The 13528-nt window shown below is 36.2% G+C and overlaps 1 protein-coding gene and 1 pseudogene across 3 annotated transcripts in view; both read left to right on the top strand.

Moving 5' to 3' along the window:
- The window catches only part of KANSL1 (KAT8 regulatory NSL complex subunit 1), a 158825-nt gene that overhangs the window by 44804 nt on the left and 100493 nt on the right, over positions 1-13528 (top strand). The window lies entirely within an intron of this gene.
- LOC141569113 (U4 spliceosomal RNA) lies at positions 81-199 on the top strand (annotated as a pseudogene).

Raw genomic sequence — 13528 nt, 5'->3', positions numbered from 1 at the left:
AATAATACTTTAAAAAGCTGAATTTCCTGACATCAGATTACATTAAAGTAAGCAAAATTGGGGCACTGAAAGTACTGTGAAGCTTTGCGCAGTGGCAGTATCGTAGCCAATGAGGTTTATCTGAAGCGCAATTATTGCTAATTAAAAGTACTGTAAAGTAAATATACTTTTTGTACATTTTTATATAATTAAATTTAAATTAAAAGCACCAATAAAACATAATTACTTCAAAGTTGTTGAGCAAGGTTACCACATTGATTCCTAACGCAGGTATTTAGCCAGGTGTTGGTTGACCTGAGTATTTTTAAGGTTTTCAGCAATTGGTCAGACGAAAGTGGAGGCATTGCGTAATTGAAAAAGAAAAAATGGGGAAGGTCTTTGGATGCTGAGAAGCCTTTTCTTTCTGATTTAGTAGTCCCTCCCAAATCTTACAACCACATCTATTATAATTGAGTCCTAGAATAAGAAGTTAGTTAACAAGTTCATTAGCTTGATCCAGCTGGCGTTTCAGTTTCTTAACCAGTAGCCTGTCTGTTTAATATTTCATTCCTTTGTTGAAGTACTTCTGCTGGAGATACAGTTGCTAGATTTAGTCTAGGCAGCCATGATGAACATATTTAGTAGAGGAGACTGTGGAAATGGATTGTTTTTGAAATGATGATGTTGCTTAAATTATAAGTGGATGGTTCTGTGACCATTACAAGCCTTCACGAAGAATTCATTTGTGTTTTTTTCCTACCTCCAAGAGGAAAAACGATCCATTGTTAAGTCCACATGCCAGCAGTAGCCAGCTGATTGATTTTTATATGTTGTTGCAATTTTGGCCAATTATATATTTATCATTGTATTATACTTTACAGTTAGTAAATTCTGTATCGCTAGATGAAACATGTTAGAGTTCTTTCCTTCTTCTTGATTAATATTTTTGGTTTACTGATTTTATGTTTAGTTTAAAACTGTCATACCTTTTTATTTTAAGCTGTTTTTGGAAAATCTTCCCAAAATATTTTACATGTCTTCCTGTCTTGATACATATTTACTACTAGTTTGAAAATTCTGTACTATATTGGGTCTGTCCTGTATTATATTATGGTTTAGTAACATCACTGTGGAAGGAGCAGGGATTTAAACATCATCTCCTTGATCAAGGGACTAACAAGGAAGCTGTTTAAATAAATACCTTAATGTTTAATTCTTAATTGCACAAGTATAGATAAAAACATTTAGTTAACTCATCTGTATGTAATGTAACTCGGTGCATGTGCTCTCTTCTTGACTTTAGTTTTTCTTTATACTTCTTTCTCTTTTTCCCTCTTAAGTTTTGTTCTGCTATTTTGTTATGAATTCTTAGACCCATACCTCATTTTGCTAAATTTGGTTTTCATTTTCTTGGTCCTTGTGCTTATAAACTTGTATAGCAAGTACTTGCTGTTAAGAAAATGCTTTTTTCCAGATATTTTCCTAAATGTGCTCTTAGATCATCGGCAAGGTTCTTAGTACCTGGACATTATGCAGACCTCTCCTCACTAAAAAAAACAATGTTTTTCCTGACTGAACAGTTATGATAGGCTTATCTTAATGGGTAATATAAAAATAATCCCATAGAATGTTTCATTGTGACTACTGAAATATGTGTTGTTTTATATTATTACATATACAGAGGGTGCCCAAAAAATGTATGCACATTTAAGACAGGAAAACTGTATTAAAATTGCCATACTCAATATATACTGATAACAAAAGATGAATACAAGTCACGTTTGACTTCTGCAATTACAAGAGGTGCTCAAAGTGGTTACCATCAGTGTCCAGACACTTCTCATTAATTGGCGAACTACTGCTTGAGTAATGTTGACCAAAGTGTCCACTTGTATACATTTTTTTTTGGCACCCCGGTATATTAAACAATGCCTTTTTTGTAAGGACCTCAGGGAGAAAGATACGCAACTAAGAGTAATTGTACTTTTTCTTAAGCTTTTAAGTCTGTTTTTATCACCTGGATGCTGTAATTTGTGTTGTTCAGTAGGTTTCTGTTTTCCTGTTGGCTTTTGGAAGTCTAGAGCCAAGCTTGTAGGTCTTGCTGCACCTTTTTTTAAGCCTCATTCTTGGCTTCATTTTGTTCTCCTTGATCTTGTTTTATTTTCATGTTTTTATTTCTGGTTTAATTTATTCTAGCCTGTATTATTGGTCAGATAGCCTCCTGGAATCTATTCCAGATCAGGATGGGTAAAAATAAATGCTCAGTTTAGTGACAATAAAAAAGTTATTTGATTTTTGGGTTGTCTTGATTGCAGTGACTTTCCTTTACTTCTGGGGAATTTCACCCTCTTGGAGTTGTTGATGAAGACTTCCAGATACAGTGAATTTACTAGTGTGTTTGTAGGTTTTGCTATTTCAGGTACTCTGAAATGCTTTGTGTTGTAGCTCCTACTTGCATTTATTAAGTATACACAGGTGATATTGCCAAAGTCAACTTGATTTGTGCTTATTTTCCTATTCCTTATCCTTTCACAGAATGATGGAGTGAGAGGAATATTAGCCAGGAGACCTAAGATCTAACCATTCTTCTACAAACTGCTGTAGGGCTAATCATATAACCATTTTCTAAAAAAAAAAAAAAATGAGGGAATCAAAACTAGATGATCTCCAGGGCTCAAACTACTGCAAATTGCGCTACTCTATCTTTAAATAACATTGATGGAGCTCTTCTCAGCTCCTTTGTTTGTTTGCACGTGGGGAAACTGAGGCAAAAGTCCCTGTAAGTCCCCTGGTGTAAATTGAAACAAAACAGCTTTCTTGGTTTGTGACTTAGAGCTTTGATTCTTTTAATGCCATGGGGTTTTTTTGTCCATTAAAGTTGTTATTGTATTTCTTAGTGTGTGGGATACATGTGAGAATAATTCCATTGTGTTCTAGAAGTTACTTCAGAGCTGAGTAAACTTGCATTTGCTGAACACCTTTGATTTAATGCCCCTCGTTTTTCTGTTAGCCTGCATGTGACATCCAGTGGCAGAAACAGGAACTTCTGTATTTACTTCTACTTCCTTACTCCCCTCCCCCTTTTCCTGAGAATATATATCGATAGTAAGAATTATTCTTGGTGCTTCTTGTGTGATTCTGAGGGAAAGAAGTTAGGCAACAGGAATTTGGGTTACCCATTTGCTGCAGATGTAGTTGCTACAAATGTTTTCTGTTGCCCCTGTGACTGGTGTTTTCATTCTCTAAAGTTGAGTTTAAGTACTGTTTTATGATAGTGTTAAAGGGGTCATGTAATAAGTACTTGCTGAATGAACAAATGTGTGAGACACAAGAGATGCCATAGGTAAATACACCGAGTCTCTACAAATTTATAGATTTGATGTGGAGTGGAAGATATGGTAAGACAAAGATGAATACTTAGAATAGTGCCTGGCACGTAGCATATAAAGTAAATGCTAGGAGGTACGAATGAAGTAGGACGAGATCCCAGCTGGTTGATGGCATTGGAACGAAAAGATATTAGAAATGAGCCTTGAAGGTGACAAGGGTATTGATAGAAAGTTTTCTTTTGGTTGTGGCCTACTGAGATAGGTCAGTACAAGTAAAAGGCACAGCATACACAGGGGACAGAGGCTAAAAGATGTGGGGTTTTGGTGGCTAGAGGGGGGATATTTTAAAGATCTAGTCATATAGGTAAGGGTGATAAATCTAGTGTAAAAAGGAGAAGAGAAAATTCCAGAGATGATGCGGAAGTAGATTTAGGGGTCTTAGCAGTGGGTATAGAGGTTAGTGAAAGAGGGATCATCATAGATGACTGAAGTTTCAATTTTGGGTTACTATAAGAATGCAGTTTATAAAATAACCCTAATAGCTCATGAGGGTTCAGGTTATTTACTAGAATCTTAAAAATGAAGGTTTCTGTATTTCTTACAAGTTTCAGCAGTGTTAAAAAATCAGGAAAGGGGCTTCCAGGTAATTCTCTATGAACAGAGAGGGAAGAGTTGACTTGTACAGAGAGAAGGCTTAAAGATTCACTTTGGAGACTGGAATTTATTAATTAATTTATCAGATGTACTGAATGCTGAGGTGCTAGTTGCTAGGGATATATAGTGGTGAATAAGAGAGAGACAATCCCTGCTGTGCCCTCATGGGGAATGTAGGTTAAAAATAAAAAGGCAGATTAATTATCTAAACAAGTAATCACATAGGTAATAATATATTTACAAAGGTGTGGGTGTCACAGAAATGAAATTCAGAGTACTATGAGGGTGCATATCAGAAGCATCTAGTTAAGATGGGTGAGGGTGTCGTAGCAAGTATCCTGAAGAAGTAACATGTAAGCTGAGACCTGAACCATTAGCTGGTGGTGAAGAAGAGTGTGTTACTGAGTGAGGAAACAGCGTATATGCTAAGGCCTTGGGAGTGGGAGGTGCTTGACACTTTCTAGAACTAAGTGTAAGGAGAGGTGAGGAAGGAGCTAGGAGCTAGAAGCCAGAACGTACAGGTGGCCCTACAGGTGATCTCCGGTTGACACAGGGTTTACATAAATTGGACTTTTTTTTTGTTTAAGACCCTTCTTTGTGTGAAGAGAGGAATGGATGTGGATTGTGGAAGACTAGTTAGTAAGCTGTTGGGGTGAGCCAGGCAAGAGAAAATGGGGGCCTCAGTCTTTGTCAGGGAAGAGTGAGAGAATTGGATTTTGGAAGTTGGGTGACTGGAACCTGTGATTATTTGGATGCAATGAGAAAGAGGGAAGAGGTATTATGGGTGATTCCCAGGTTTTTGTCAGGAGTAACTAGACTGGATGGATGTGTTGAGACGGGGAAGGAACATATAGGGGAGGTTATTGAATGCATTGGGTACTCACTAACTTGCATTTGAACATGTTTGGCTGTTGGGCATACCCAGAGGTTTCAGTGTCGTTTGCAGAGCACCCTATTAGATTCTATCAGCATGATAAAATAAAGTTTTACTAGAAAATGAAAAGCTTAGGGCCACATTCTATTTCAAATGAATAGTACTTTCATTAGTTTCCTTTTCCTCCCTAAACAAAGACCAAAATGGACTAGATTATTTTTGCAAGCTAGGCAGAAATTCGTGCCTACGGTTATGTCTACCAGTTGTAGTCTTTTTCCTGTTTTCCATTGTGCTCATATGTTCAATGTCAAGAGAGCTGGAGTTTCTATAAATTTGAACCAAGGGGCTCAGTATATAATAAATATAAAGAGTAAATCTTACTAATTTTGATTCCTATTAAGACTTTGTTGCAACTTGAACCTATCTGTTTGATTTATAAATCAGAGAAGGTTTTTGCACCAAAGTGGTAAGCAAAATTGCTTTTAAATCAGTTGCAATCTGATCCAAGTATCTGGAGAGTTTATTTCTCAAATAGAAAATACTGAAAAGTTGTTAAACTGTAAATGTTGTGGGTTGCTCTGGGAACCTACTTGGTAGCGTTGTAGCAACTATCTAGATTATATTCAGAACTCAGGTAAGAGGATTTCTGGAGAAAATTATTTTTTGGGAAAGTGGAGATTGAGGAATGGCATTGAGGAAGAGGGGTTGTATTCCATTGTAAATCATTTTCTTATAAATTGTTTTACTTTTGCCTAACAGAATAAAGGGCATGTACCAGGGAATGGAATGATAATCAGATAAGTTATAATGACCATTTTCTTGCTCATCCTTTATTTGCTGTTTCCTGTTTGTACTTCTGGTACTTGAGAGATACATCCTGAAAAATAGAAACTGAGGGAGATAGAGCTTAGGACCTTTGGGACCAAATTAGTCTGAAACCTGGGAGATCAGAGAGCCCCAGGAGGATTTTGACTGAACCGATATGGTTGAGCTAGGAAACATTCTTTTTTTCTTTTTAAACAATAGATTTCTTATTTTGTTTTTATTTACTTATTTTTTTTTAAGGAGGGTACAGCTCACAGTGGCCCATGCGGGGATCGAACCGGCAACCTTGGTGTTATTAGCACCACACTAACCAACTGAGCTAACCGGCTACCCATGGAAACAACATTCTTAACCAACTTTGCCTAATGAGACAGCAGAATTGAGACATGTTGCTAGGGAAAAAATAATAGTCTACATTTGTTGAATATTTTGAGGTAGGCAGTGTTACAAGTACTTTATGCGCATTAACTTATTTAATCCCCACAATACCGTGAGGTAGATATTATTAGTTTTCCAGACTGAGGAAGGAAAAGTTTAAATACCATGTTTTGCTGTGTATAATGCACTCCCATGTATAATGTGCACCCATGTTTTTCGCCCAAACTTTCAGGGGAAAAGAAATACTTAATTTTTTTAATTCAAATTGTTGTTTACATTTAGGTACTTGTTTTTTGTATTATAAAGGAATTCGTAGAGTCCAAGAACTCTTCCTCGTTGCAAGTTCATCATAAGTTCAACAAAACTGATTATCATATTCTAGGGTATTATTTTGCATACGGATATCGTTATTGATGTCTAGAGTTACTTTTAACTCATAAGCATAAATAAAAGAATCAAAAACATTTATATAGGTATGGAATTAGTACTACCCATGTATAATGCTCATCCTTATTTTTCCCTTACAAATTTGGGCAAAAAAAATGCACATTATACATGGCAAAATACAGTAACTTAATGTCACACAGCAAATAAAAAATCAAGGTATTAATCTAGGCTCTTTACCTTCAGCCTGGGCATAAACACTAGCTATATCAGTGGAAACAATCAAATTGTCTTTTAGACTTGGTTGATGAAAATAAATCTGCCAAACATCATGTAAAATACAGCATTTCATTTTATAGTCAAGAGGCTTTATAGAAATATTAAGTAATTCGGTAGTATATTTTGAGAAAAAGTACATGGTCTATTTAACCAATACACCCATTAGACTGCAACACACTTGTTTCATGGAATACAACTTGGATAGGTTGGGGAGGGGCTAAAGTGATTTTTTTTTTTTCAAGAGAAGGAAACAAGGGAATCAATATGTATTGACTACACCTAATAAGTTAGATGGTTTGCATTTCATACCTTATTTAATCTTTAAAATGATCACATGATGACCTGATATCCCCATTTTACATTTCAGACCTTGACTATAGATATGTTAAATAATTTGCTTGATGTCAAGGTAAAGATAAAAACTACTTCTTTCTAACTGCTCTTTTTACTGTTTTTCTTTGGGAATTGATTGGGAAGGAGCAGAAAGAAGATTCTGTTTTGAGAAATGCAGCAACCTGAATTAAGGCACTCAGCTCTCTGAAGCCTCTCTGATGGCATTGTATACTGATGGCCATGGCATTGACCATGAGGGATGATGGAGAGGTTAACTAGATTTCCTCTACTGTAATGAATAATCCAGAGAAGTGACCTGTTTTGCAATTTTTTCCCATCATATGGGTAAAGTAAACATGATTGACATTCTGAAGGAAAGATTTATATTTTAACTTATGTGGAAAAATCCTTTTATTTCCCCAGTTGCTGGGGAAAAAAATATTTTAAGATATGAAAGTATTTTACGTTCTTTCTCCTTTAGTCTTCCCTTGTGCTTACTGCTGATATATGAATTGTAAACATTTGTTGACTGTTGAAGTATTCGCCTCAAGAAATCTCTTTCTGGTAAATATGGTTACTGTAGGAACCTTAAAGGCATGAAATAGAGATTGATGACTGTCTTGATTGGTTTTCCACCCACTGATATGAATTTGTGTCATTTCAGTGTCTGAGTATGAAGTTTATGATTAACATTTGATATCTTATTTTTATTGATTTGATAATCACCAGAAAACCTGAAGGATGAGCTGGAGGTTATTATTTTTCTTAGTATATGTGGGATTAGTATTAAGAGGGAGCAATATAGTAGAAAGAATTCTAGATTGTTGGGAATTGTTAATTTTAGTTTTGTCTTTTAATCTTCCCAGGCTTAAATTCCTCACTTAGAAAATCTGGTTTATACTTTTTTGAATAATGATGAGACTCAAGCCGAGATGAGAAAGGCTTTTGTCACTTTGGTATACTGCCCGTTTTGGTATACTGCTGAGGTATGCTGCGTGGCCAGGTAGCTCACACTAACTGCATTTCTGTAGGGAGTCCATAGACTAGGTCCCTTCAGGGAGTGAGTGTGGCAGAGAGCTGCAGCGGTCTGTTCGCTTGTTTCTCTCATGAGGTGACCTGGTGCCAGTGTGTGTGCCTGTAGTAACTGTTACATTTTTTGTGTTCCATTTATGGCAATGAAGAAATTTGAAAGTAAGGTTACAAAATAGGGGCCTTGTGGATGGGGTGTAGTGAGTGAAGAGGACAAAGGTTTTTTACCATATCAATATCTTTTTCTCTTAATAAAGCTGTTGTGGGAGTGTTAGAAATAAATATCTCTAATGAAAAACAATCATCTATCTCTCCCTCCCCCCATAAGCAAAACAATAAAAAAATTATTTTTTTAAATGGTAAAAAGTTCTTTCTTAATAAACTGTTTCTGGGAAAGAAAGAGGAATAAAAACTATCATAGATTGTAAAGTTCATTTATATAGAACAAATGAGGGACCGTTGACACTACCAAGTATCAAAGGTAGAATTTTAGTTATTGCTTTTTAGATGCATAAAGTTAACATAGCTGAATCTTTCATTGATTCATTTAGTTGCCTTCCATTAGAATTTTACTTTGAGAATGAAGAGATCTGGGACTTGTCTTAAAAATTTTTTTTCAGATCTTGAGAATTTTCAGTGGAGTTGTTGCAACCATTGTTTCTCTAGATTTCCAACTGGGTGAAAATGTTTTTCTTTTTAAACTGGCACTCCCCCAGCAGATTTTTCCAGCAAGTATTCTTTGGGCACACCCTATGCATAGCGAATTTTGCAAGATCTTTATTCACAAGGCTGGAAGACTGGCCAGTCGTCTCTTTGTAAGATGAAAACAGGCTTGCTTAATACTCACTTTACTTCTACCCAGCTGTATTTGAAATCGATCTCTTATGCAAATACATTCAAGCATTCACAGAAGTAATTTGACTTGGAAGTTTAAGTGGAAAGGCTAATTTTGAAGTTTGCTTGGTGCAATGATTGTTTTCCCAATTTGTTGTTAATGATAAACTTGATAGTAAGTAGGTCTCAGACCCAAGAGTTGAGACGTGTTAGGTGACTTTGATATGATATGCAAGTGTACATTCAAGACATTGACATGATATGTATATGTGTGGTTTTGCATTTTGTTAGGTGTGGTAGGTTACTATTTCCATTAATGTCCAAAGCAATGTTAGATTACTTACACTTTCATGGTTTAAATAAACAGTGTGATGGTATTACTTGAAGTAAATTTCCTTGATTTTTCATCTGTGAACTTTAAGATTGGCTGACAAATTTGTTCGACAGTTAAGTTCGCAACTTGTTATTCATTATGAATTTGTACCAACTGGACAAACAGTTAACCAAGTTTCCTATTTGGAAGTGCTGAAAAGACCGCGTGAAAAAGTTAGACGGCCTGAACTTTTTGCCAACAATTCATGGCTCTTGCATCACGACAATGCACCAGCTCACACGGCACTGTCTGTGAGGGAGTTTTTAGCCAGTAAACAAATAACTGTATTGGAACACCCTCCCTACTCACCTGATCTGGCCCCCCATGACTTCTTTCTTTACCCGAAGATAAAGGAAATATTGAAAGGAAGACATTTTGATGACATTCAGGACATCAAGGGTAACAGGACAACAGTTCTTGATGGTCATTCCAGAAAGAGTTCCAAAATTGCTTTGAAGGGTGGACGAGGCGCTGGCGTCAGTGCATAGTTTTCCCAAGGGGAGTCCTTCAAAGGTGACCATAGTGATATTCAGTAATGAGGTATGTAGCACTTTTTCTAGGATGAGTTCCCGAACTTAATTGTCTGACCTTGTATTTTGCCGCTGAGTGTTTCTTAGTAGGCCAGCCTTCTAAAAAGCTTCTATTACTCCATCGGTAGGCCTTCAGCAGTGATCAGAGGAGTTAACCACAGTTGATAACCTGAGTAGAAATTAAGATGTGTCATCGAGGCTAGTCAAAAATATCCCTGTGGCAATTCCAGGAAAGGAGATCGAGAATTCTCTGAGCAAGAATAACAAATATAAAAAAATTTCAAGGTAACTCTTAATTTTTTGGAGACTAGCCTTTCAGGATCATGTACCATCAAGAGTAACCTTGTCCCCAAAGGGCAAGGAAGCACTTCTCTGATAGTAAAATAAGAAATTAATGAAAATACTTAAGAAAAATTGAGAACTTGGTTTTTGCTTTCAAGGAATAATTTATGTGACTGACATCCCCCCCAAAATCCAACCCACGTTAAGTAGAAAGGACGCATTAGAATTAGGCAGTGCGTGCTCAGTACTAGATACCTGGTGCAGGCATTAATTGGTGAAATTTAGAACAGAGTGAGTACTGTGGGCTAAGGTGATCAATCAGTAGACCTCAGAAGAGATGGACGTTTAGCTTGGATCTGTGATGACATTTAGGTTTCTAAGAAGAAATAGAATGTTTCAGGTCCAAGGATGAGGGCTCTCAGGTGAGGTCCTTGTGTTGGTAACAGAGAATCTCAGACCTATCTGCCAGAGAGAAAGGGTTCAAAAAATTGGAAGAAAAGGTTGGTAGGGTAATTTGGGGTCATGTTGTTTTTGAATGCTGGACTAGTACATCTGGATTTTTGTCCTGAGAATAGTTGACAGTCACTAAAGTGGAATGGCATGATTAAAGTGCTCCTAAGAGTCTTTGAGAGGTATGTGAGTTGGATGGACTTGGAGGTGTAAGATGCCCCCGTTTGGAGCAGGGCAAGGGAAAGTAAGTAGCCAGCTGTAAGTAAAAGTCTTTTGAACCAGGACAGTAAACATGGAATGGGAAGAAAGGTCCAGATGCAAGATGGATGAAATCGAGATTTTAGAGCTCACTTTGGACACAAGCACAAATTTGTCATTTACAGATGAGAAACCCAGGGACAGAGAGGTCAAATGACTGCTAAAGATTATTAGGATAAGAGTCAAGGTTGAGTAGAACTGTTGACTCCAAATCTAACATATTTCATTGATTACATACTTTAGGAAACTTGGTGATGTGAATAGATTTTGATCCCAGAAAATTGGCAGAATGTTGATGGAACTAAGAGAGGCAAGAAGGGATGTCAGTGTGTGGGGATGGAAAGAAATGCCATGAAATTATTTGGAATTAAAGGCCTTTTTGTTGGAGAAGAGTTTCTCTAAGAGGAGTGACTGTTGAGCTTTTATGTGTAACTCTTAAAGTTTTTAATTTTTTTAATTGAAATATAATTGATTTACATTAGTTTCAGGTATACAACATACTGATTCCATATTTGTGTATATTGCTAAATGATCCAGCACAATAAGTCTGTTTAACACCTATCACCATAAATACAGAATTTTATTTTTTTCTGATGAGAACTTTTAAGATTTACTGTGTTAGCAACTTTCAAATATGTAACACAGTATTCTTACCTATGGTTGGCTGTGCTGTACATTACATCCCCAGGACTTATTTATTTTATAACTGGAAGTTTGTACCTTTTGACTCTACCTGTTTTGCCTCCCCCCACTTCCTGCCTCTGGCAACCACCAATCTGTTCTCTCTATGTAGCGTATAGTTTTTTGTGTATGGTTTGAAGTAAGATTTTTATCTTTATTGTCTTCCCCTCCTGCCCCACCCATGGTAACCAGTTGTCCCTAAACAGTATATTGAGTAGACCATTCTTGTTCTATGATTAGAAATGCCACTTATGTTGTAATCTAAATCCATATACATGTCTGTTAATGTGTTTGTCTTCTGTTTCATTGATCCAATGTTAATTCCTGCATCAGTATGGCAGCTTGAATTACTAAAGCTTTAAATGATACAATATATTCTCCATACTATCTATAATATATACTATTTGCTATGGCTTTAAATAGCTGATAGAGTAACTCTCCTTTTACTTAAAATTAGATACATTTGTGAGGATACTATTCTTGCTCATTATCTTCTTACATATGAATTTTAGATTTGGTTTGTCAGCTTCCTTTAAAATCATGTTGGGATTTGGATTGGGATTGCTTTGTGACTACATGAATTTGGAGATAGGACGCATAACTTTCAGCATAACTGAAAGATGTGTTAAGTATTCTGCTCGAATTTTTAATTTTGCTACTGTTTAAAAAAATTGTTGATTTCTAGTTTTGTTGCATTTTGTTTGAAGAATGCTTTGAAGAATGCCTGTATGCTTTCTGATGTTTGGAATTTGAACTATGTCTTCGTGACTTGTTACATGGTCAGTTGTTAAACCTTCTGTGGGTATTTGAAAAGTGTTATGTTCTCAGTTTAGATGCAAAATTCTTTATGTATCTAATAAATAATCATCATTATTTTTACTAGATTCATAATACTCCCAAGTTTTTACCTCAGTTACTCATGCGCTCAGTTGAAGCTTTAGAGTCTGGTCCATCTGGATTTGAATTTAGGCTGCCTGACTTGCTAGCTTTGTGATCTTTGCGCCGTAGTTTCTTCTGTAACATGGGACTTAGAACACTTCCTCATGGGGTTTTTCTTAGGATAGAGGAGATGATATATGTAAAATGTCTATATCCTATTCCAGTGTTTGGTACATAAATAATAGTAACGGTATTTAGATTTTGAGCGTATATCCATTATTGGACGTTACTGTCAGTTTTTCATAATTGTAACATTAGGCAGTGAGTACTTTTATACACTGTGTTCTTTTAAATTGTGTTTAAAGGGTATCATCACTTTTATGGCTATTTTTACCCCCAGATTGCTTTCTGAAAGAGTTGTATCACTTTTTTCTGCTCTCATGATATATGAGTGTGCCAGTTTAACTTCAAGCTTGAATGTTATTGCTGTTATTTAGAAAAATGCATTTAATAATTCTCAATGATACTGTATCTGCATTTTAAATACTACTTGGGCAGACACTATTTTTCTGATATTTACAGACTTTTTTTGACATTTGTGACATTTTTGTCATTTGAGTAATAAATAGCAGCCATAAAGTAGAATTGTTGCTTTTAGAGTACTAAAAAACACATTCTAAATAGGTTTCCTATGGTCTGTAGGAACTAGGTGTGCTCTGTGTCCCTTCTCTCCCCATGTTTGTGTGGTTTTCCAGACATGAATTTGTTGAGGCAGGGTGTCCCAGCGTAGGCACTACTGACATTTTGGTCCAGATAGCTGTGTGTTGTCGAGGGCTGTCCTGTCCATTATGAGGTTTAATAGCATCTGGTCTCTGCACGCTAAATATCAGTGGTGTCCTCCCTCCTTCCCTCCCCGTAGTTGTGATAACAAAATATGCCTCAAAGCATTTCCACACGTACCCTGAAGGACAAAAATCACCCCCGCTTGAGAAACTCTGGATTGGTCTTCTTTATCTCTCCTTGGAGGGGAACAGGCATTAATGTCAGCTTATCTAATGAATGCCAGGAATGCCCTTTATTTAGCTAATTTCAATTTTATAACATTCTTTAGTTAGGTAGTAAGCTTTGTGTCTTTTTACAGATGAAGAAACTGAAATTGACATTAAATCTTGAGAAG

This window comes from Rhinolophus sinicus, chromosome 12 (genome assembly GCF_057876585.1).
Source record: "Rhinolophus sinicus isolate RSI-liver-muscle chromosome 12, RSI-T2T, whole genome shotgun sequence".
NCBI lineage: Eukaryota > Metazoa > Chordata > Mammalia > Chiroptera > Rhinolophidae > Rhinolophus > Rhinolophus sinicus.
Note: the sequence above shows the minus strand (reverse complement) of the source record. Positions and strands in the feature narration are given on the sequence as shown.